The sequence below is a fragment of the Pristiophorus japonicus genome, chromosome 3 (assembly GCF_044704955.1).
Source record: "Pristiophorus japonicus isolate sPriJap1 chromosome 3, sPriJap1.hap1, whole genome shotgun sequence".
Taxonomy (NCBI): Eukaryota; Metazoa; Chordata; class Chondrichthyes; family Pristiophoridae; genus Pristiophorus; species Pristiophorus japonicus.
Window position 1 is genome coordinate 238,713,626 of NC_091979.1, and position 25,916 is coordinate 238,739,541.

Below are 25,916 nucleotides of genomic sequence, written 5' to 3' on the forward strand. Positions count from 1 at the left end.
CGCTTTACAGCCAATGAAGTACTTTTTTTTTGGAGTGTGGTCACTGTTGTAATGTGGAAACGCGGCAGCCAATTTGCGCACAGCAAGCTCCCACGAACAGCAATGTGATAATGACCAGATAATCTCCACCCGAGGATGTAATTAGCATCACGGAGACATGGCTCCAGGGTGACCAGGCTGGGAACTCAACATCCAGGGGTATTCAACATTTAGGAAGGATAGGCAGAGAGGAAAAGGAGGCGGGGTGGCGTTGCTGGTTAAAGAGGAAATTAATGCAAAAGTAAGGATGGACATAAGCCTGGATGATGTGGAATCGGTATGGGTGGAGCTGCGGAATATCAAAGGGCAGAAAACGCTAGTGGGAGTTGTGTACAGACCACCAAACAGTAGTAGTGAGGTTGGGGACAGCATCAAACAAGAAATAAGGGATGTGTGCAATAAAGGTACAGCAGTTATCATGGGTGACTTTAATCTACATATTGATTGGGCTAACCTAACTGGTAGTAATGTGGTGGAGGAGGATTTTCTGGAGTGTATTAGGAATGGTTTTCTCGACCAATATGTTGAGGAACCAACTAGAGAGCTGGCCATCCTAGACTTTGTGATGTGTAATGAGAAGGGACTAATTAGCAATCTTGTTGTGCGAGACCCCTTGGGGAAGAGTGACCAGAACATGGTAGAATTCTTTATTAAGATGGAGAGTGACAAAGTTAATTCGGAAACTAGGGTCCTGAGCTTAAGGAAAGGTAACTTCGACGGCATGAGGTGTGAATTGGCTAGAATAGACTGGCAAAGGATACTTAAAGGGTTGACGGTGGATAAGCAATGGCAAACATTTAAAGATCACATGGATGAACTTCAGCAATTGTACATCCCTGCCTGGAGTAAAAATAAAAATGGGGAAGGTGGCTCAACCATGGCTAACAAGGGAAATTAAGGATAGTGTTAAAACCAAGGAAGAGGCATATAAATTGGCTAGAAAAAGTAACAAAGCTGAGGACTGGGAGAAAATTAGAATTCAACAGAGGAGGACAAAGGGTTTAATTAAGAGGGGGAAAATAGAGTATGAGAGGAAGCTTGCAGGGAACATAAAAATTGACTGCAAAAGCTTCTATAGAAGAGAAAAAGATTAGTGAAGACAAACATAGGTTCCTTGCAGTCGGATTCAGGTGAATTTATAATGGGGAACAAAGAAATGGCAGACCAATTGAACAAATACTTTGGTTCTGCCTTCACGAAGGAAGACACAAATAACCTTCCGAATGTACTGGGGACAGTGGGTCTAGTGAGAAGGAGGAACTGAAGGATATCCTTATTAGGCGGGAAATTGTGTTAGGGAAATTGATGGGATTGAAGGCTGATAAATCCCCGGGGCCTGATAGTCTGCATTCCAGAGTACTTAAGGAAGTGGCGCTAGAAATAGTGGATGCATTGGTGATCATTTTCCAACAGTCTTATCAACTCTGGATCAGTTCCCATGGACTGGAGGATAGCTAATGTAACACCACTTTTTTAAAAAGGAGGGAGAGAAAACGGGTAATTATAGACCGGTTAGCCTGACATCAATAGTGGGGAAAATGTTGGAATCAATCATTAAAGATGAAATAGCAGTGCATTTGGAAAACAGTGACAGGATCGGTCCAAGTCAGCTTGACGAATCTTCTGGAATTTTTTGAGGGTGTAACTAGCAGGGTGGACAAGGGAGAACCAGTGGATGTGGTTTATTTGGACTTTCAAAAGACTTTTGACAAGGTCCCACACAAGAGATTGGTGTGCAAAGTCAAAGCGCATGGTATTGGGGGTAATGTACTGACGTGGATAGAGAACTGGTTGGCAGACAGGAAGCAGAGAGTCGGGATAAATGGGTCCTTTTCAGAATGGCAGGCAGTGACTAGTGGGGTGCCGTAGGGCTCAGTGCTGGGACCCCAGCTCTTTACAATATACATTAACGATTTGGATGAAGGAATTGAGTGTAATATCTCCAAGTTTGCAGGTGACACTAAACTGGGTGGCGGTGAAAGCTGTGAGGGGGACGCTAAGAGGCTGCAGGGTGACTTGGACAGGTTAGATGAGTGGGCAACTGTATGGCAGATGCAGTATAATGTGGATAAATGTGAGGTTATCCAGTTTGGGGGCAAAAACACGAAGGCAGAATATTATCTGAATGGTGGAAGATTAGGAAAAGAGGAAGTGCAACGACACCTGGATGTCATGGTTCATCAGTCATTGAAGGTTGGCATGCAGGTACAACAGGCGGTGAAGAAGACAAATGGTATGTTGGCCTTCATAGCTAGGGGAATTGAGTAAAGGAGCAGGGAGGTCTTACTGCAGTTGTCAGGGCCTTAATGAGGCCTCACCTGGAATATTGTGTTCAGTTTTGGTCTCCTAATCTGAGGAAGGACGTTCTTGCTATTGAGGGAGTGCAGCGAAGGTTCACCAGACTAATTCCAGGGATGGCTGGACTGTCATATGAGGAGAGACTGGATCAACTGGGCCTGTATTCACTGGAGTTTAGAAGGATGAGAGGGAATCTCATAGAAACATATAAGATTCTGACGGGACTGGACAGGTTAGATGCGGGAAGAATGTTCCCGATGTTGGGGAAGTCCAGAACCAGGGGACATAGTCTTAGGATAAGGGGTAGGCCATTTACGACTGAGATGAGGAGAAATTTCTTCACTCAGAGAGTTGTTAACCTGTGGATTCCCCTGCCGCAGAGAGTTGTTGATACCAGTTAATTGGCTATATTCAAGAGGGAGTTAGATATGGCCCTTACGGCTAAGGGGATCAAAGGGTATGGAGAGAAAGCAGGAAATGGATACTGAAGGAATACTCAGCCATGATCTTATTGAATGGCGGTGCAGGCTCGAAGGGGCAAATGGCCTACTCCTGCACCTATTTTCTATGTTTCTATGACACATGCAGTCTCAGCTTAATGTCTCCTCTGAAAGTTGGCGCCTCTGATTGTACGGTACTCTAAGTGCCAGCCTAGGTTATGTGTTCAGGTTTCTAAAGTGGGGCTTAAACCCACGACTTCTCTGAGTAAGAGGCCAAGATCTGATCTTGGACTTAGCGCCACTTCCCTGTCCGCTTCCCATAACCCTTGACTCCCTTATCGCTCAAAAATCTGTCTATCTCCACCTTAAATATATTCAACGACCCAGCTTCCACAGCTCTCTGGGGCAGAGAATTCCAAAGATTCACGACCCTCTGAGAGAAGAAATTCCTCCTCATCTCCATTTTAAATGGGCAACCCGTTATTCTGAAACTATGCCCCCTAGTTCTAGATACCCCCAGGAGGGGAAACATCTTCTCTGCATCTACCCTGTCAAGCCCCCTCAGGATCTTATACATTTCAATAAGATCACCTCTCATTCTTCTAAACTCCAATGAGTATAGGCCCAACCTGCTCAACCTTTCTTCATCAGACAACCCCTTCATCTCAGGAATCAACCTCATGAACCTTCTCTGAACTGCTCCAATACAAGTATATCCCGCCTTAAATGAGCGACGGATAATACCTAAGGTTTGCTAACTCTGATTGGCCGTATTCCTGGAGGTTTCATTGCAGGACCTCCCACCACACTATATAAATGTAACTTATTGTTGTTATTGGGGAGTTGATCAGAGGAAGAATGGTGCTGTGCCCCTTGTGTTCAACCATTGGATGCCAACTTAGGCCTTGACAAGAGTATCCTCAAAGCCTCCTTGATAAAATGCAACATCCCCACTGACACCTGGGAGTCCCTGGCCAAAGACTGCTCTAAGTGGAGGAAGTGCATCCGGGAGGGCGCTGAGCACCTCGAGTCTCGTCGCCGAGAGCATGCAGGAAACAATCACAGGCAGCGGAAGGAGCGTGCGGCAAGCCAGACTCCCCACCCACCCTTTCCTTCAACCACTGTCTGTCCCACCTCTGACAGAGACTGTAATTACCGTATTGGGCTGTACAGTCACCTGAGAACTCACTTTTGGAGTGGAAGCAATCTTCCTCGATTTTGATGATGACAAGAGACTAATGAGCAACACTGCTTCAGAAACAGTACGCTGGAGATTGCATAGAGACCCATTGTCTCATTACTTGTGTACATCGCCAGTGAAAGAAAAATGATACAGCCTTTTCCGATTTTTTATCCTCAAGGGTGAAAAACGATTTGTTCAAAACTTGAAGCACAGTTTTATGAAAAGGAAATCACATTTGATAAATTTGCTGGAGTTCTTTGAGGATGCAACGAGCAGGGTGGATAAAGGGGGAACCAGTGGATGTGGTGTATTTGGATTTCCAGAGGCATTCCATAAGGTGTCACATAAGAGGTTACTGCACAAAATAAAAGTTCACGGGCTTGGGGGTAATATATTAGCATGGATAGAGGATTGGCTAACTAACAGAAAACAGAGAGTCGGGATAAACGGGTTGGCAAACTATATCTAGTGGGGCGCCGCAGGGATCGGCGCTGGGGCCTCAACTATTTACAGTCTATATTCATGACTTTGATGAAGGGACCGAGTGTAATTTAGCTAAGTTTGCTGATGATACAAAAGATGGTTGGGAAAGCAAGCTGTGAGGAGGACAAAAAAAATCTGAAAAGGGATATAGTCAGGTTAAGTGAGTGGGCAAATATTTGGCAGATGGAGTATAATGTGGGAAAGTGTGAGATTATCCACTTTGGCACAAAAAGTTATAATTTAAATGAGAAGAAATTACAAAATGCTATAATACACCTGGGGGTCCTTGTGCACGAAACACAAAAACTTAGTATGCAGGTACAGCAAGTAATCAGGAAGGCAAATGGAATGTTGGCCTTTATTGCAAGGGGGATGGAATATAAAAGCAGGGAAGTCGAGGGTATGGTGAGGTCACACCTGGAATATTGCGTACAGTTTTGGTCACCTTATTTAAGGAGGTATATACTTGCATTGGAGACAGTTCAGAGAAGGTTCACTAGGGTCGTCCAGTTTGAACTGAGATGAGGAGGAATTTCTTCTCTCAGAGGGTTGTAAATCTGTGGAATTCTCTGCCCCAGAGAGCTGTGGAGGCTGGGTCATTGAATATATTTAAGGTGGAGATAGACAGATTTTTGAGTGATAAGGGAGTGAAGGGTTATGGGGAGCGGGCGGGGAAGTGGAGCTGAGTCCATGATCAGATCAGCCGCGATCTTATTGAATGGCGGAGCAGGCTCGAGGGGCCGAATGGTCGACCCCTGCTCCTATTTCTTATGTTCTTATGTTCTATTTTAACACTTTCTAAGTTCTCGTAAGTTGGAAAAGGAAGGATGGTGAAGTTGTAAAGAGCTCTTAGAAACAAGATAACGTGCATCATTTCTGGTTGCTTTTCACGATGGTTTTCCGCTCCATTCCCATCACCGCAATCTTCAATCTTTTCTCCCTCTGCCCATACATTGATTTTCCTCCCGCTGCTTATTGAGAAATCCAAGGTAAGGGGCTCGAGGGGTGAAGGAGCACAAGGCAAAGGGGTCAAAATTGGGGGTTTTAACACCGCCCGTTAACGCTGGCAGCAAACAGGCCGACCGTTGGTGGTAAGCAGCGTCCACGCCTCCGGAGAAATTCAGTTGGGTCTTTGGTCGAGGCGGCAACAGGTAACACTGCGGCCTCTAACGCCACCCGCGCGGTGACGTCATGCAGCGTGCAATGTTGGCGCCTCTCCCGCGATATTTCAACAGCGGCCTTCCCGGCAGGCGTTCTTGCACCCTGATAAAAGTGGTGAGTACATAGCGGATCTCAGAGGCAATCAACCAGAGAGCAAGGTAAGTTTTTTTCTTTATTTATTTCTGTGTTTTTCCTTTAGTTGTGACAGTGGGGAAGTGTGTGTGTGTGTGTGTGTGTGTGTGTGTGTGAGTGGGACTAAGTTTAAGGTTTTTTCTCCTTCCCATTTTTTCACCTAGCTTGCCGGCAGCCTCCCGTCGGGATATTCGGTCGGCCTCCTGAGCTCCCGCCCCATGGGCGCCCAAGGGTGAGTGTGCAATGCAACCATTTAGTGCTGCTCTCTCATCTTTGGGCGTAAAAATTGAATTTGGCAGTTTGAGCCTGCATCGAACGCCCGCCGGTAAAATCAGCACTCAGGAGTTGACACCACCTCAAAAATGGTCATGACCAATTTCGACCCCTTAGCTTTGATATCGGCAATATTAATTTGCCAAAATGTTCTGGCTCATGCACGACTTAGAAGAAATAGGAACATAAGAAATAGGAGCAGGAGTAGGCCACATGGCCCCTCGAGCCTGCTCCGCCATTCAATGAGATCACGGCTGATCTGTTGGACTTGATGTTGGATCAGCAATGCAGGACATCGGCCAAGGCTGAAAAGAGTAAAATAAAAATATGCAAATCGAGTAACAGGAGTGGAACGACTCCAAACTCGTAAACCTGAGGATTTTCAGAGGAAGAGAATAATGAGGGAGGCGAGAAGATCCCATCACTGTTGAGGTTCTGGGAAAGAGCTGAGTTGGAGTAGGAGATGCTGTGTAGAGTCTTGACTTACCGTGGGGGGGGGGGGGCAGTGAAAATACAAATCGTGCGGTTTCTGCAACGCCGGTCTTGCACACAGCCGGCAGACTGAAATTTGAACAGCGTCCAGTGGACCTGACTGCATGCAAATTGCGGCTGCAGTTGGAAAAAGCAATGAATGGGTCATGAAGCACTTCTGGGATGTCCTTAGGCACCGTCTGTTCTTTCCATTGTAAATCTCTCCGCAACTTCCAGCAGTTACTACAAGCTCCCAGTCGCCTCTGAGGCATATATTGGGCTGCACCAGGCTTCCCTCACTTTGACACAACCTACCGTTCTGGTCACAAGCAGCTCCCAAACTAATTTCTTCAAAAGGTCCCCCAGTAAATTAAAATGCTTGTGTATCAATGTTCCCTTACCTGACAGAGCGTTCATGCACAGCCGACGTCTCAGCAGCACGGCACGGTGCCCCCGAGTCGGCTGTGGGGCGGACGAGACTGTCACCCACCTCCTTCAGGATTGTGCCTTTGCAAGGCAGGTCTGGAAAGAGATGCAGTGGTTGTTGTCGAGGTTCATCCCACGCAGCTCCGTAACACAGGACTCTGTGCTCTACGGGCTGTTCCCAGGGACACACACCGAGACAGACATCACCTGCTGCTGGAGGGCCATCAACTCGGTGAAAGACGCACTTTGGTCTTGCCGAAACTTGCTGGTCTTCCAGAGCAAGGAGATGTCCACGTCTGCGTGTTGCAGACTGGCGCAATCCAAGATCCAGGATTACGTGCTGAGGGACGCACTTAAAATTGGTGCAGTCGCCGCAAAGGCACGGTGGGGAAGGGCCACAGTTTAAAGCCCTTCTGCCACGGTAAACCCGGGGGCAGGAATCAGTACAAAGCTCCCCTCGGACCGTACTTGTAACTTCTTTTTTGTGTACATGAAGCACCATGATCTGTAAACACCTATGTAGTGCCATGTACAATGCAAGGTCTGTTTCGTAATGCACGTTGAAAAAAAATGTAAATGTACCGTCACCCATTCTGTGTACTGTATAGTGACACATATAATGTAATTTGTCGAATGTATTACAATGTATCCCATATTGTACCGAATTGTACTTGAACTGAAAAGCAAGGAAATGTATCGAACGGAACTGCCGTCAGCACCCAAATGTAGTGTATGGGATTGCTGACCGCAGCTAAGTGTACTGAACTGTTTTTGAATGTACTGTACAGATTTTTATATGAATAAAGTATATTTTGAAATTTAAAAAAATCAATGTTCCCTGATATTGCAAGAGCTGAGATTCTTCTCGGTCCCTGAGCCTGAATACTTCCAGCTCTGTCTGAGTATACTCACTGCTTCGCTCTCACAAGTGACGAATGGAAAGGAGTTTTACCCCCTCCCCCCGCCACCACTTCGCCTGGGAAAGGGGCCGGGGGGGTGGGGAGGGAATTTAAAATTCTTAAAAATGGGAAATCCCACCCCTGAAGCCGCCGCGAATGCACCAACCTGGTTTAACCGGGACAGGTTGGGGTTGGGGGGATGGCGGTGAGTAACCTGCTCTCAGGAGGCGGGTAAGGAATTATAATCGTTAAGTGAGGCTTTGGGACTCGGATCGCGTGGCAGCTGTGTGGATTTACCGGCTGCGGGGTCAGGTTTCCCGGGGCTGGGGAAACCCGGCAGGTGAAGGGAGGCGGGAGCTGCTGCAGGTTAAGTGCGCTTCCAGCATTGCTTGTGGGCCCCGCGGGAGGAGCTGGAGTGCCTGCCCATCCCCCTCATCCCCGCCTATCCCACGAGCAAAACTGCCGCAATCTGCCTCCCTCTCCACCATCGGTCAACCCCGATGTCTCCCCCCAACCCCCACCACAACCCCAGTGATCTCTTCCCCTGCTATCTGCCCCTCCCTCTGTGATCTTCTTCCCGCGATCTCTTGTCCTGTTGTGTATTGCTCTGGTACATTAAATGTATATGTAAGTACAATGATGCACCACAGAGGGCGCTGTGGTGGGAGGCCTGAAAGTACTTGCACGAGGCAGTATAAAAGGCTGCCCACCACACCTAGAGACCACTCTGGAGCTGTTTAATAAAGGACGAAGGTCACAGCAGTTAGATCGACACCGGACCGTGTGGAGTCAGTGATTTGTGTGCTACATACACCACATTGGCAACGAGGAAGTGGACGAACTCCACGCAACCATGGTTACTCTGGACTCGTTAAAGGATTTTACGGTGGGCAATGATTGGGGGGCCTTTACGGAAAGGCTCGAGTACTAATTCACAGCAAACGATCTGACAGGGGACACGGACGCATTGAGAGAAGCGTAAGGCGATATTATTCTCCAGTTGTGGAGATGAGGTTTACTGTCTCGTCAGGGATTTTCTGGCACCCGCGAGCACCAGGGACAAGTCATACGAGGAGCTGACTGAACTCATTCGTGACCAGTTGAAACCGAAGGAGAGCATCCTCACGGCCAGATACAAATTTTACCATCCCTGCAGACCCGAGAGCCAGGATGTCACCAAATATGCTGCAGACCTCAGGAGACTCGCGGCGCCGTGTGATTTTGGCGCACACCTTGACGAGGCTTTGCGGGACGTTTTCGTTATGGGGATTGGCCACGAGGGCCTCCTTCACAAGCTGCTAGCCACGGAACCCACAGTCACTCTGACAAAGGCCATCACCATCAGCCGGGCATATATGACCTCGACTTGCAGCACCAAGCAAATAATCCACACAGTCTCGAACCCGGCAGGCACTGTCCACAGGATAGCGCCCACCACGGACAAAGCTGCAGAACGTGGCTCTGCCCAGGGCAGAGAGCACGGACCTCGAGATCCTGGAACTCAGAGTCCGCTGAGGGGGGCCAATCAAGCAGCACCATGCTGGCGTTGTGGAGGAAGCCATGGGGCTCACCAGTGCAGGTTTGCGGAGTACACGTGCAATACCTGCCACATTAAAGGCCACCTTCAGCGTATGTGTAAAAGAAATCAGACTCACCATGTGGCTGAGGAGATGGGGGATGATCCACTGTTCAGCGAGGAGCAGGCAGAAGAAGATGAGGTGTTGGGACTGTATAAGTGCACCGATGATTCGCCCCCAGTGATAATGGAAGTAAAAATTGACGGAGTCCCAGTGAGTATGGCAGTGGACACGGGATCAGGTCCGTCGTTGATGAGTCGGAGAACTTTTGAGAAACTGTGGGACAACCCGGCTGCACGACCCAAGCTGGTCCCGGTCACGGCAAAGCTGCGTACCTACACCAGGGAACTGATCCCTGTTCTCGGCAGAGCGGATGTGCAGGTATCTCACGGGGACGAGACGCACGGTTTACCCTTATGGGTCATTGCAGACGATGGGCCAACGCTCCTCGGCAGAAGATGGATGGGAAAGGTCCGTGGGAGCTGGGAAGACTTCACTCCTCCACAGACTGCTGTCCCCCGGGTTCCCAAAGAGCAGCGCCGACTGAGCTGGAGCTGCAGCCTAAATCCACACACAGGCGACAGCAGCCCAGAACTCCTGACCTCAAGCAAGTCTGCAGCCTCAGCCTCCATAGACGAAAAACCCTGGAAGAACAAAGTTGCAGGTGCGAGCCTATTGCTGGGGTGCGGGCCGGCGGGGCACTGCGGGCGAGAAGCGGGAAGCCCATCGGCGGATCCGGGGGGCCCACGCAGCGGGACAGTCGGGCGGCGGCAGCGGCCGCGATGGTGGCGGCCACGGCGGTCGCAGGAGAGGCGGCCACGGCAAGTGTGGAGACAACGGCGGGAGCGGAGGCTGCGGCGGCGGCGGGCGTGACCCGGGGGAACGCGAGCCAGAGCAGCGGATGCGGCAGCAGGCACGGAGCGACTCACAGGCACTGTGACTGATCGAGTCCAGACCGGCTGCTGCAAGATGGGCTGTTTTTTTTTCTTTTTCTCCTTCCCCGTTTCCTCGTCCCCTCTTCTTTCTTCGCCAGCGAACTCAAGATGGCGGTGAGCCTCGTGGCAACGGAGCCCTGCAGACAAAGGCCAGCAGAACACCTAAGATGGCGGCGTCTCATGGGAAGCTACAAGATGGCGTCTTAAAGGGGCAAATCTCCCGGGAGTCTTAAAAGGGCCTTACACCATTGGCGGTCCCCACGCAAAGACTTCTGTAAGGCAAGAGCGATTCTAAATGTGCTATGTGATGTAGAATGATGGACTTATGATAAGAATTAATATTTCAATGCTGAATGGTTACTGTGTTTAAAATAATAGATATGAATTACGAAATATGACAAGAGTTAATATTTCAATGCTGAATGGGCACTGTGCTTGAAATCATGGACATGAATCACGGGAAGAGTTGATACCACGAGGTTCAAGAAAAAGGGACATGGATCCGTGACTAACAATACCATTGGGCTAATGCGATGTTCGATTTAGGGGATTCAAGCAACGGCTTTTTGAACTGGGGGGGGGGGGGGGGGAGTGAGATGTTGTGTATTGCTCTGGTACATTGAATTTACATATAAGTACAATGGTGCACCACAGAGGGAGCTGTGGTGGGAGACCTGAAAGTACCTGCACGAGGCAGTATAAAAGGCTACCCACCACACCTGGAGGCCACTCTGGAGCTGTTCAATAAAGGACTAAGGTCACAGCAGTTAGATCGACACCAGACCGTGTGGAGTCAGTGATTTGTGTGCTACATAAACCACATGCCCCCCCCCCCCCGCGTCCCCGTCAATCTTCCCCCAACCCCCGTGACGGCCACCTCCTTCCCATCTCTCTGGACCTTTCTTCGGAGTTGTACTGTAGGCTTTCCTGTCCAACAGCCAGCCTCTCAACCAAGTTAAAGGCGGTGAACGATCACAGTGATTTCAGGTAGTCCTTTGTTTCTTTACATTTGTTATCAGGGAGTAGGCGACCCTGGCCAGGTTGGCATCTCTTGCCCACTCACTGCCTGCTCAGGGAAGGTGCCGCTGGGTCCTCTCCTCGAACCGCTGTTGGTCTCGCAGTGATGAGGCATCCACCACGGGGTTCGATGGGGAATTCCAGGAGATTGACCCAGCAACGAGAAAGAAACAGCAATAGGTGTCCAAGTCACGATGAATATTATTTTTAATTTATTCATTCTCTTGACATGGGCCTCACTAGTAAGGCCAGCATTTATTACCCATCCCTAGTTGCCAGCTCCAGAGCACAGAATATAGGCCGACACTCCCAGTGCAGTGCTGAGGGAGCGCCGCACTGTCAGAGGTGCCGTCTTGCGGATGAGACATTAAACCGAGGCCCCGTCTGCTCTCTCAAGTGGGCGTAAAAGATCCCACAGCGCTATTTCGAAGAAGAGCAGGGGAGTTCTCCCCGGTGTCCTGGGGCCAATATTTATCCTTCAATCAACATCACTAAAACAGATTATCTGGTCATTATCACATTGCTGTTGGTGGGAGCTTGCTGTGCGCAAATTGGCTGCTGCATTTCCCACATTACAACAGTGACTACACTTCAAAAAGTACTTCATTGGCTGTAAAGCGCTTTGAGACGTCCGGTGGTTGTGAAAGGCGCTATAAAAACGCGAGTCTTTTTCTTTAACATGTTTAAGGCCAGACCTTTAATTAATGAGAAAGAAGAAAAGTGATGAATGGCTTGACGTTAATGACAAAAGGTCATTACAAAGGGAGCTGATGACAGGAGCAGCAGTGAGAATAGACACTGAAGAATTCAGGACATGCATTATGCCCCCAAAGAAGTTGCTGCAGCTTGGTAGGTGCAACAAAGGAATTAAACATTCCTGGAATAAAAACTACAAAGCAAACAAAAAAAACCCCAGAATTATATTAAATATAAAAGACAAGGGGACTGAATGAAAGACTGAGGCAGTAAATAATCAAGGGCGAGTTGTGGAACATTTCGAACAGACTGAAGGCAAGCAGTACCAAGCATTGTTCTCGTTCCCCTGACTTTGGCGGAGGCACAGGTTGACGGGGCACGTCAGCACTCCAAGTTGCCCGAGGGAAGGAACGACCCGAGAGTCAGACAGGCGGGGGGAATCGGACCGTGGCCGTCGCTGGTGAGGCTGATCCTCTTGCTCATCCGACACGCTCACAATCCCCGGGACTCACGGGACCACCGATCAGGAGCGGAAGGGCGGGCTCGAGGACACTGAGGCCAACTCGCAATGTCCCGACAATCCAGCTGAGAGAAGGTCGGCCAACATACCAACATCATCATCATCATAGGCAGTCCCTCGGAATCGAGGAAGACTTGCTTCCACTCTTAAAATGAGTTCTCAGGTGGCTGAACAGTCCAGGTGGGACTGACAGTCGTTGAGGGTAAGGGTGGGTGGGACAGGTTTGCCGCACGCTCCCCCGCTGCCTGTGCTTGATTTCTACATGTTCTCGGCGATGAGACTCGAGGCGCTCAGCGCCCTCCCAGATGCTCTTCCTCCACTTAGGGCGGTCTTTGGCCAGGGACTCCCAGGTGTCGGTGGGGATGTTGCACTTTATCAGGAAGGCTTTGAGGGTGTCCTTGTAACATTTCCTCTGCCCACCTTTGGCTCGTTTGCTGTGAAGGAGCTCCGAGTAGAGCGCTTGCTTTGGGAGTCTCGTGTCTGGCATGCAGACAATGTGGCCTGCCCAGCGGGGCTGATCAAGTGTGGTCAGTGCTTCAATGCTGGGGATGTTGGCCTGGTTGAGGACGCTAACGTTGGTGCGTCTGTCCTCCCAGGGGATTTGTCGGAACTTGCGGAGATATCGTTGGTGGTATTTCTCCAGCGACTTGAGGTGTCTACTGTACATGGTACATGTACACACCAACGCAGAGCTGGTGTTGAGCACGATGCTCACGGTTGAGCAGCCTGGGCCCGCGGGGCTCGGTGCCCCTGACCTTGAGCCGCTGAGCCACTGGGAGCAGTGACTATAGTGACTATACCTTGACTGCACGCTACTGGGTTTCTATCTGTTTTTGCCTCTCCCAGGAGGTCACATGGCTCTGGTTGGGGTGGACTGTAGAATGTTTCAGTGTAAGGGGTGTCGCAGTTGTGTGGGGCGGACTGGTTGGGCTGGATGTTCTTTACCTTTCCGCCATTGGTCATTGTTCATAGGTTTATATGTAACCTTCAGGGCTGCTGACCGAGGACTGTGTGGCTCTTTGTCGGCCGGCGCGGACACGATGGGTCGAAATGGCCTCCTTCTGCGCTGTAAATTTCTATGTTTTTATGTTTCTACACCTGGCAGTAACTTTTACACCGAGCTCTCAATGTGGTGTCAACTGCGGCTCAGTGGGTAGCACTCTCGCCTCTGAATCACAAGGTTGTGGGTTCACATCCACTCCAGGGACTTGAGCACATAAATCTAAGCTGACACTCCCAGTGCGGTGTTGAGGGAGTGCTGTACTGTCAGAGATGCCGTTTTTCAGATGAGACGTTAAACTGAGGCCCCACCTGCTCTCTCAAATGGACGTAAAAGATCCTGTGCCAATATTTCACAGAAGAGCAGAGGAGTTATCCCTGGGGCCAATATTTATCCCTAAATCAACATCACAAAAACAGATTATCTGCTCAATATTGTAATATATTTGCTTCATGGATTCTTTGCTTAAGAATTCATAGCAACACATTGCTATTAAGATCATCATAGGTGGTCCTTCGAACGAGGATGACTTGCTTCCACATAAGTTCACAAATGTTTCAATGAAGGACCCGATATTTCAGCCCTGAACTTCAGGGGTGGAAGATGCCTGTGCGTGGATTTTTTTAACGTGTGGTGACCATTCCACATCAGCCACTACACGGGCTTGACAGAACTAGGCCTTGATCCAGTGGCAAGGGTGAACCAGGACGACTGGAGACCTGCTCTGCTGCACGGACCTAGTGCGCACACATATCGCAGTGTGGGCTGGCCCGTGCTGCCCCTGGGCCCCCGGCATTTCTGGGCTCCGTATCCTAATTCGCCGCCACAAACATTCACCGCACCTCCGCCATCATCTCTTGCCGCTCCCTCCGCCACAAAAACACTCACCACACCTCCGCCACAATCTCCCACCGCACCTCCGCATCAAACATTCATCGAACCTCCATCACGATCACACACCAAATCTCAGTCACGATCCCTCATCATTCCACCGCCCCGATCACTCGCCGCAAGTCCACCCCGACCTTCCCGCTCCTCTGCTGTATCAGGGCCCTGCCGATGCTCCTGCCCACGCTCCAAATGGCGACCTGGGTCCTGATGACGTCACCCAGTCGCCCACCTCGAAGCCATCGCACACTTGCGTGTCAGCTCGCGCTGGAAGCTGCAGTGGCGTGCTCCAGCTCCAGCTCCAGTGGCTGGCGGAGATGTTCTCACATTGGTCGGGGTGGCTGATGGAACTAGCTATTAAGAACTAGTTGGTTTATTAACAAAGGTTTAACAATCACACTACACATTACCAGTTCATCCACTAGGCTCACAACTGCATACCTTATCGTGGATGACCTAGACCCAACTGGCTGGGGTTTTATTGAGTCTTGTGAACATCACCTGACTTGCTAAGCCATTCACAATGCAACAGTTCTACAAACCTGTGAGCATGATCACAGGCGCATACCTTGCTGTTTGTGGGGGCTTGCTGTGCACAATTTAGCTGCCGTGTTTTCTACTTACAGCAGTGACTACACGTCAATGAGAAAGTACTTCGTTGGCTGTCGAGTGCTTTCAGACATCCTGAGGTTGTGAGAGGGGCTATACAAATGCAAGCCCTTCTTTAGAGTCTCTTCGTGTTTTACTCTTTTCCAGTCGGATATTTTGTTTTATTCAATTGCTCTTCACCTCCATTGCAACAGAGGGGAGAAGAATTTGAGCTGAACTAATTAACGTCCATGTTACTGGCACTGGAAGAGAAAAGAAAGACTTGCATTTATATAAGGGGGTGGGACTAAGCGCAACTTCTCTTTCAAAGAACTAGCATACACGATGGGCCGAATGGCCTCCTTCTGTGCTGTAGGTTTCTATATTATTCTATAGTGTCTTTCAAGACCTCAGGAAGCTTCAAAGTGCTTTGCAGGCAATGAAGAACTTTTTGAAGTGTAGTCACTGTTGTAATGTGGGCAACACAGCAGCCTATTTGCGCACAGCAAGCTCCCACAAACAGCAATGTGATAAATGACCAGATCATCTGTTTTTGTTATGTTGGTTGAGGGATAAATATTTACCAAGACACCAAGGATAACTTCCCTGCTCTTCTTCAAAATAGCACCGTGGGATCTTTCAGGTCCACTTGAGAGAGCAGACGGGGCCTCGGTTTAACGTCGCATCTGAAAGATGGCACCTCCGACAGTGCAGCACTCCCTCAGCACTGAACTGGGAACGTCAGCCTTGATTTTGTGCGCTGGAGCGGGACTTGAACCCACAACCTTCTGACTCAGAAGCGAGAATACTGCCCGCTGAGCCAATAACCATGATATTACTTCCTCTATGGTCTGCAGTTAATAATGGCCCAGAAATCCCAGTCGGCTGCTTCCTGCAGGCGATCGAGGGAAAAACTTTTAAAAGATGCGCACCTACTTGTTCCTGCTGTGCCTACACGAGTTCCCGGTCCTGAGGCCTCCACTGACTGCGTGTCGCAGCGCGTGCACGTCACGACACGCGCAAGGCTGGAGCTGCAGTCACATGGCTCTGGGCAGCCAATCAAGGTCAAGTATGTGCTCATTCATAATAATGGGAACTCCGTAAGTTGGCGTTCTTATGAATGAGAAACCCCACCAAACATTAATTAAAAAATAGGAAAAATACACTATATATTTAACATTAATTTAAATTAATGTTATTTATGAATTATTAAAAAAATTAATTTTTCTGATTAAAAAAAAAATTAAATTATGGTTTAAATAAATTAAACATAGTGGGGAGGGTTTTTAAAAATAAAATGTGTTTTTTAAATTCTATTCTTTATGTTTTAAGTGTGTTTTAAAACTCTTACGCCTGTAAAAGTAGGCTATGCTTTTATCAGGCGCAAAAGTTTTCAAGACATTTGCTGGGTAAGATATGGGTAAATACCGCTATCTTGCCCTTGCAAATGTCCTCGCTCCCGAGATACGGAGGATCTGTCAGGCCCCAGCTCATGCACATTGTACGCTGAAAGCCGGCTTTTGCGAAGACTTCCCGGGACCGTACACACTCCGTACACACTCCGTATGGACCTGGGGAGGCTGGGATTTCTGCCCCATTGTTACTTTACTATGGGTTTTATTTGCATCCTTACCGTTGAGGAATATTCTCACCTGCCATTCATGGCTTGACTTGCATACTCGCCAATTTGGTTTACATAAGAACATAAGAAATAGGAGCAGGAGTAGGCCATACGGCCCCTCGAACCTGCTCCGCCATTTAATACGACCATGGCTGATCCGATCATGGACTCAGCTCCACTTCCCTGCCCACTCCCTATAACCCCTTATTCCCTTATTGGTTGAGAAACTGTCTATTTCTGTCTTAAATTTATTCAATGTCCCAGTTTCCACAACTCTCTGAGGTAACGAATTCCACAGATTTACAACCTTCTGAGAGAAGAAATTTCTCCTCATCTCAGTTTTAAATGGGCGGCCTCTTATTCTAAGATTATGCCCCCTAGTTTAAGTCTCCCCTATCAGTGGAAGCATCCTCTCTGCATCCAACTTCTCAAGCCCCCTCATAATCTTAAACATTTCGATAAGATCACCTCTCATTCTTCTGAATTCCAATGAGTAGAGGCCCAACCTACTCAACCTTTCCTCCTAAGTCAACTAGTGGGGTGCCGCAAGGATCAGTGCAGGGACCCCAACTATTTACAATCTATATTAACGACTTGGAAGAAGGGACCGAATGTAACGTAGCCAAGTTTGCTGACGATACAAAGATGGGAGGAAAAGCAATGTGTGAGGAGGACTCAAAAAATCTGCAAAATGACAGAGACACACTAAGTGAGTGGGCAAAAATTTGGCAGATGGAGTATAATGTTGGAAAATGTGAGGTCATGCACTTTGGCAGAAGAAAATCAAAGAGTAAGTTATTATTTAAATGGAGAAAGATTGCAAAGTGCCGCAGTACAGCGGGACCTGGGGGTACTTGTGCATGAAACACAAAAGGATGGTATGCAGGTACAGCAAGTGATCAGGAAGGCCAATGGAATCTTGGCCTTTATTGCAAAGGGGATGGAATATAAACGCAGGGAAGTCTTGCTACAGCTATACAAGGTATTGGTGAGCCCACACCTGGAATACTGCGCTCAGTTTTGTTTTCCATATTTACAAAAGGATATACTTGCTTTGGAGGCAGTTCAGAGAAGGCTCACTAGGTTGATTCCGGGGATGAGGGGGTTGAATTATGAGGAAAGGTTGAGTGGGTTGGGCCAGAAGAATGAAAGGTGATCTTATCAAAACGTATAAGATTATGAGGGGGCTTGACAAGGTGGATGCAGAGAGGATGTTTCCGCTAATGGGGGAGGCTAGAACTAGGGGGCATGATCTTAGAATTAGCGGCCGCCCAGTTAAAACTGAGATGAGGAGAAATTTCTTCTCTCAGAGGGTTGTGAATCTGTGGAATTCGCTGCATCAGAGAACTGTGGAAGCTGGGACATTGAATAAATTTAAGACAGAATTCGACCCTTTCTTAAACGATAAGGGGTTATGGGGAGCGGGTGGGGAAGTGGAGCTGAGTCCATGATCAGATCAGCCATGATCTTATTGAATGGCGGAGCAGGCTCGAGGGGCCGTATGTCCTACACCTGTTCCTATTTCCTATGTTCTTATGTTCTCATGCAACCCCCTCATCTCCAGAATCAACCTAGTGAAACTTCTCTGAACTGCCTCCAAAGCAAGTATATCATTTCGTAAATATGGAGACCAAAACTGTAAGCAGTATTTCAGCTGTGGCCTCACCAATACCCTGTATAGCTGTAGCAAGACTTCCCTGCTTTTATACTCCATCCCCTTTGCAATAAAGGACAAGATTCCATTTGACCAATGTTGCCAACAGTTTGCTGCTCTCTGTTGACCGTCACACACAGATGTGCAGGTGGCATATTCCTTCATGGCCACGTGACTGGTTGAACATCTGGTTGTAGTCGCAGCCTCTGCCTTATGTTCTGAACCTTTCAACCACGTCAGGGGCAACTACCCTGCTCTTCTTTGAATAGTGTCACGGGTATCTTCCACATGCCATTGCGAGTGCAGACGGGGCCCTGGTGCCCTCTCAGGTGAACACAATCGATCCCTTGGCACTGATTCAAAGAGGAGCAAGGGAAAGTTATCCCCGATGTCCTGGGGGCCAAAAGTTATCCCTCAACCAATGTCGCTGAACAATCTGATGATCCGGTCATTATCACATTGCTGTTTGTGGGAGCTTGCTGTGCGCAAATTGGCTGCCGCGTTTCCCACATTACAACGGTGACTACACTTCAAACGGTACTTCACTGGCTGTACAACGTTTGGGATGTCCCGAGGTTGTGAAAGGTGCTGTATATGTGAAAGTTCTTTTGTTTTTATGTGCACCTTAAAACGTCCTACGCCAGCAAAACCTAAAAGTGTAGTGGGCGTCAAGATTCGGTTCCCACCGTTTTTGGGCCGGTGACACCGGCTGAGCGCTAATTTTACCGCCAGGCGGTAGGTGCTGCCTCAAACTGTGCAAAATTCAGTTTTACTGCCCAAAGATGAGAGAGCAGTGCTAATCGTGGCATTGCAAACTCACCCTCGGGCGGCAACAGGGCGGGAGCTTAGGAGGCCCACCGAATTTCTCCACCGTGGACGAGATGAAAAAAATGAAAAAAAAACATTTCCACACTCTCCCTCACCCACACCCACCATCCATCATCATATCATCATCACAGGCAGTCCCTCGAGATCGAGGAAGACTTGCTTCCACTTTAAAAGTGAGTTCTCAGGTGACTGAACAGTCCAATACGGGAATTACAGTCTCTGTCCCAGGTGGGACAGACAGTGGTTGAAGGAAAGGGTGGGTGGGGAGCCTGGTTTGCCGCATGGTCCTTCTGCTGCCCGTGCTTGATTTCTGCATGCTCTCGGCGATGAGACTCGAGGTGCTCAGCGTCCTCCCGGATGCTCTTCCTCCACTTAGGGCGGTCTTTGGCCAAGGACTCCCAGGTGTCGGTGGGGATGTTGCACTTTATCAGGGAGGCTTTGAGGGTGTCGTTGTAATGTTTCCTCTGCCCACCTTTGGCTCGTTTGCCGTGAAGGAGTTCCGAGTAGAGTGCTTGCTTTGGGAGTCTCATGTCTGGCATGCGAACAATGTGGCCTGCCCAGCGGAGCTGATCAAGTGTGGTCAGTGCTTCGATGCTGGCGATGTTGGCCTGGTCAAGGACAGTAACGTTGGTGCGCCTGTCCTCCCAGTGGATTTGCAGGATCTTGCAGAGACATCATTGGTGATATTTCTCCAGCGACTTGAGGTGTCTACTGTATATGGTTCACGTCTCTGAGCCATGCAGGAGGGCCACACCCACACTTCCCCACTGGTCCTATTAATACATAAATGCTAAAAGAATTAAACATCATCACTTACCTTGTTCCCTGGACGCCCCCGCCCCAGGACCCCCGATGTCCCACCACCTTTCCCAGGCTGAACGGATGCCTGCCGGTAAGGCCACCGTACTCATCAAATATCGCAGCCTCGGCGGCAAGGAGGCATTGCCCGCTCGATGACGTCACCACGTGGGTGGTGGCCGAGTGCGCAGCGGTACGTAAAAACATAGAAACATAGAAAATAGGAGCAGTAGTAGGCCATTCGGCCCTTCGAGCCTGCACCGCCATTCAATATGATCATGGCTGATCCTCTATCTCAACACCATATTCCCGCTTTTTCCCCATTCCCCTTGATGCCTTTTGTGTCTAGAAATCTATCTTTCTCCATCTTAAATATATTCAGTGATTTGGCCTCCACAGCCTTCTGTGGTAGAGAATTCCACAGGTTCACCACCCTCTGAGTGAAGAAATTTCTCCTCATCTCAGTCCTAAATTTCCTACCCCGTATCCTGAGACTGTGACCCCTTGTTCTAGACTTCCCAGCCTTCCCATCCTCCCCACATCCAGTCTATCCAACTGTCAAGCATGTGCAGTTGACAGAATTTCTCTGAGACAAAGGGCCAGACTTTCGCCTTCAATGTCGGCGATTTTATCGGCGTTAGAGCTGTTTTTCCGCCCGCCGAGAGTTTCCACGTGAGTTTTGCAACGTTATCACCCACAACTGAAGTCGCCCGCCGGGACCAAACCGCCCACGTGCAATGCCAAGAACAACCGTCGGGGCGCAAGTTTAGTCTCAACCGCCGACATCCAGATCGCCGAGAGACCCGTCCTGTAAAAGCTGCTTAAACAGGGCGGTAAGGGGGGACACTGCAAAGAAAGGTAAGCTAAAGGTTCTTTTCTTTTTTAAATTTTAACAGTGATTAGGGTTAAAACTGTCTGGGGAATGCTTTGTACATGTCTTCTTTTTAATGAAATTTTTTTTTAAGTTAAAACCCCTCCCTAGGCCCAACCACAGCCTCGGACTAAATTTCACTCCTTACCATCCATTCGGGTAACGGCCGCCCATGTTGCTAACTTTCCACTTACCCGCCGAGAAAACCACCAACAATGAGTGTGCAACGCCCATTTTCTCACCGGGCGATTAGTTTTACTTACTTTAAACTTTAAAGTGGAAAGTCTCGCCAGCTTTTTTCACCAAACGTTAGCGGTGCTTCTCAGCGGTCAATCAGGGGTTGAGGGCCTTTAGGGAAAGTCTGGCCCAAAGTCTTGGTGCCGTCCCCACCGCCCAACCAGACTTACCGTGAGCCCAGGAACCCAGTCGCCGTCGACGGTAAGGACTTAGTTGCCTGTTAGCCGCCACTCTCCGGCAGTAACTGGTTGGCGTTAGAAACGGAATTTCCACCCCTCGGACTTTATGAAGCACAGAGATGGAACACGGCCTGTCATTTCATAGCCGCTGTAGGCTGTCTGAAAGGTGCAGGGAGCCTACAGAGAGCGGAGGGAGAGACGATAGAAGACGCTGAACCCAGCCAAGCAAGACTGGTCAGGCATCAAGGACAGATCTCTTTAATGACAGCTAAAGGTCACGTTTAAAACGAGAGGTTGCCGTTTCAGTCCAGTGCTCAAGGACAGAAGTTCCCGGCACAAACACTGCCAGGAATTATTTTTTTTTCAAATAGAGAAATGCTCGAGGATCTCAAAGAAGAAAATAACCTTTGTCTCAGAGAAATTCTGTCGACTGCACATGCTTGAGTTTGACCTCGACACGGCATTTGCAAAAGGAATGGAGAATAATAAAGCAACGAGGGCAGAGAGAAAGAGAATCTGGAAATGAAATTGAACTTGGCCCGGAATGAAGGCAGACAACAGTTACATTTCTCTTGTGATTTTTAGTCAAGGCGCCGGAACAGGATGCATGGACCGGCAGAGCAGCTCAATCAAGATCACTGAACACAACAGCATTTGAATCAGTAAAACATGTCCTGGTGGCGTGTGTTCATCGAGGTGAAGGCTGAGCTGACAGATGGAGAATGTTGGCTTTTCAGCATCAAAATATATATTACACAAAATGTACAGCATGGAAACAGGCCATTCGGCCCAACAGGTCCATGCCGGTGTTTATGCTCCACACGAGCCTCCTGCCACCCCTACTGCACCTCACCCCTATCAACAGAACAGTCATAACTGAAGAGCATAATTGGAGATCATCAAGATAAGACAGTCACCGAGAAATCCAATAGGGAATTCAGAAAAAAATTATTTACCCAAAGACCAGTGAGAATGTGGAACTCGCTACCACAGGGAGTGGTTGAAGCGAATAGTATCGATGCATTTAAGGGGAGTGTCATGTATCTTACATTATTATATATAACTGTATCCTAACATGCTATACATGACTGTAATAAGATATGACCTGTAACCACCAGCATACTTTACCACCAGGGGTGCACTTGAAAGAGACAGGTATATAAGGACAGGTCTCAGGCAAGTGCAGCATTCCAGAGCCGTGAAATAAAAGTGCAGGTCCAGAGTGACCTTGACTTCACGACATGCCTCGTGTGAATCTGTACTGAGGGGACAGGACTTTACAGTGGCGACGAGTTACGGGATTACAGAATCCACAGAATGGCGAACAACGGATCAGATGAAAAGTACAATTCGGGGGACAATTGGAAGGACTTTATAGAAAGGCTCCAGCAAAGCTTTGTAACCAAAGACTGGTTAGGCGACGATAAGCCAGACAAGAGAAGAGCCCATCTCTTGACCAGCTGTGGCTTGAAAACATACGCTTTAATGAAGGATCTGTTGGCACCCGAGAAATCAGCAAGCAAGTTGTTTGAAGAATTGAGCACACTGGTAAGAGACCACCTGAAGCCAGCGAGCAGCCGACACATGGCCAGACACAGGTTCAACAACTACAGACGCAGTGTGGGCCAGAGCATACCCGACTTCGTGGCGGAACTTCGGAGGTTGGCTAGTTTATGTGAGTTCTCCGATGAACTGAGGAGAGAAATGCTGAGAGACTTTTTCATTGAAGGAATAGGCCACGCAGGCATATTCCGAAAGCTCATAGAGACCAAGAACCTGACCTTAGAGGCAGCAGCACTGGTTGCACAGACATTCTTCGTAGGAGAAGAAGAAACGAGGTTGATTTACAATGCAGGTACGACAACTAACGAAATATCGGAACAAGAAGTTCACAGCACTAAACAAGCTGCTACCCCCACACACAGACAAAACCGGGAGAACAGGCTCTCGACAGCAGGCAGAAGCCATCAAGGGCCACAGGAATGGCCGTTCATACCTCATCAACCCACAATGCGAGCAATCAACTACAAACTGAGAGAATCTCAAGAGAGATCAGACAGATGCAGCTCATTCTTTGGGAACACTTTGAACAATGGAACAGGTCTGTGCTGGAGGTGTGGGGGTGGCCACCCGTCAAGGGGATGTCAATTTCAGCAGGCTGTTTGCAGAAATTGTGAACATACAGAGCTCAAGTCCATCCCGGGCACGGTTGTATTTCAAGACGACATACTTATCACGGGCAGGGACACCGACTCCCATCTCTGTAATTTGGAGGAAGTACTAAAGCGGTTGGATTGGGTAGGCCTACGAGTCAAGAAATCCAAGTGCCTGTTTCTCACACCCGAGGTTGAATTTTTGGGCAGAAGGATTGCCGCTGATGGAATCCGCCCAACAGAGTCCAAAACAGAAGCAATTTGCCTGGCATCCAGGCCCCGGAATGTCTCAGAACTGTGCGCCTTTCTCGGGCTACTCAATTACTTTGGGAACTTTATGCAGAACTTAAGCACGCTGCTGGAGCCTCTGCACATGCTACTCAGGAAGGGGTGCGATTGGTTTTGGGGGGACGCCCAGGAACGCGCCTTCAATAAGGCACGCAACCTTCTGTGTTCCAACAGTGTTTTGACTTTCTTTGACCCAGGTAAAAAGCTAGTTCTCACATGCGATGCGTCAGCGTATGGGGTCGGGTGCGTTTTGCAACATGTCAATAGTGCGGGCAAATTACAACCCATAGCTTATGCCTCCAGGTCACTTTCGCCGACGGAGCGCGGGTACAGAATGGTCGAGAAGGAGGCGCTCGCGTGCGTGTACGGTGTCAAAAAGATGCTCCAATACCTTTTCGGGGCCAAGTTCGCATTAGAAACCGACCACAAGCCCCTCACGTCCCTCCTATCCGAGAGCAAGGCAATAAACGCCAACGCCTCGGCGCGAATTCAACGGTGGGCACTCATGCTGGCGTCCTACGACTATACCATAAGGCACAGACCAGGCACAGACAACTGTGCCGACGCACTCAGCAGGCTATCCCTAGCGACCACGGAAGGGTCTGACGAATAGGACTGTGAGATAGTCATGGCAATCAATGCCTTTGAGTCCACAGGTTTGCCCATGGCGGCTCGCCAAATCAGAGCCTGGACGGCCAGCGACCCCACGTTATCCTTAGTAAAAAGATGTGTCCTAACCGGTGACTGGGCAGAGGCTCGCAATGCCTGCCCCGAGGAATTAAAACCCTTTCACAGGCGCATTCATGAGCTATCACCACAAGCAGACAGTCTGATGTGGGGCAGCCGAGTAGTCATGCCTCTGCGAGGCAGAAAGGCATTTGTCCGGGAGCTCCACCGCGAGCACCCGGGGATCGTTCTCATGAAGGCCATAGCCAGATCTGGTGGCCTGGTATTGACGTGGACTTGGACCTCTGCGTCTGAAGGTGCACCATTTGTGCCCAATTCAGCAATGCCCCCAGGGAGGCTCCACTGAGCCCCTGGCCCTGGCCTACCAAACCGTGGTCGCGGGTGCACGTAGACTATGCGGGCCCATTCATGGGCAAAATGTTCCTCGTAGTTGTAGATGCATTTTCAAAGTTGATCGAATGCACCATTTTAAACTCGAGCACAACCTTCACCACTGTTTGCAACCATGTTTGCAACGCCCGGAATCCCTGACATATTGGTCAGTGACAATGGTCCATGCTTCATCAGCGCACAATTCCAAGACTTTATAATTGACCACGGCATAAATCACGTCAAGACGGCACCGTTCAAGCCGGCCTCCAATGGCCAGGCGGAGAGAGCTGTGCAAATCATAAAACAAGACATGCTTAAAATCCAAGGTCCCACGCTGCAGGGTCACCTGTCGCGACTGCTGCTGGCATACAGATCTCGTCCGCACTCACTGACTGGGATCCCCCCCACGCAACTGTTGATGAAAAGGACTTTAAAAACAAGGCTCTCATTAATCCTTCCAGACATGCACAAAATCGTTGAGGCAAAGCGCCGTAAGCTGACTGAGTACCATGACAGAAATTCGAGGGGGAGATGGAATGAGATAGGGGACAAAGTGTTTGTACTAAACTATGGCAGGGGTCCCAAATGGCTTGCAGTGACAGTAACGGGCAAGGAAGGAAACAGGCTACTGGTAGTACAAATGGACAATGGCAAAACCTGCCAGAGGCATGTAGACCAAGTCAAAAGCAGATTTACCAACAACACTGCGGAACCAGAGGCAGACTACAATGTGGAACTCGCACCACACCTGGTGGACAGATAGAGGGAACAACCTGAGGAAAGGGCAATCCCAACAGACAGCCCAGGTGAGTCAACAACAATCACACCAATCGAAATAGACAGCCCAGGTGAGATACCAGCAACCACACCCAAAGAAAAACAGACACCAAGGCAAACAACTGAACCACAACTCAGATGCTCCACGCGAGAGCGTAGACCACCTGAGAGACTGAACCTATAAAGACAATAAGACCTTGGGGGAGGGTGATGTCATGTATCTTACATTATTATATATAACTGTATCCTAACATGCTATACATGACTGTAATAAGATATAATCTGTAATCACCAGCATACCTTACCACCAGGGGTGCACTTGCAAGAGACAGGTATATGACAGGTCTCAGGCAAGTGCAGCATTCCAGAGCTGTGAAATAAAGGTGCAGGTCCAGAGTGACCTTGACTTCACGACATGCCTCGTG

General features: G+C 49.0%; 1 protein-coding gene across 1 annotated transcript in view; it reads right to left on the reverse strand.

Moving 5' to 3' along the window:
* crtac1b (cartilage acidic protein 1b) overlaps positions 1-25,916 on the reverse strand; it is a 479,177-nt gene that overhangs the window by 102,412 nt on the left and 350,849 nt on the right. The window lies entirely within an intron of this gene.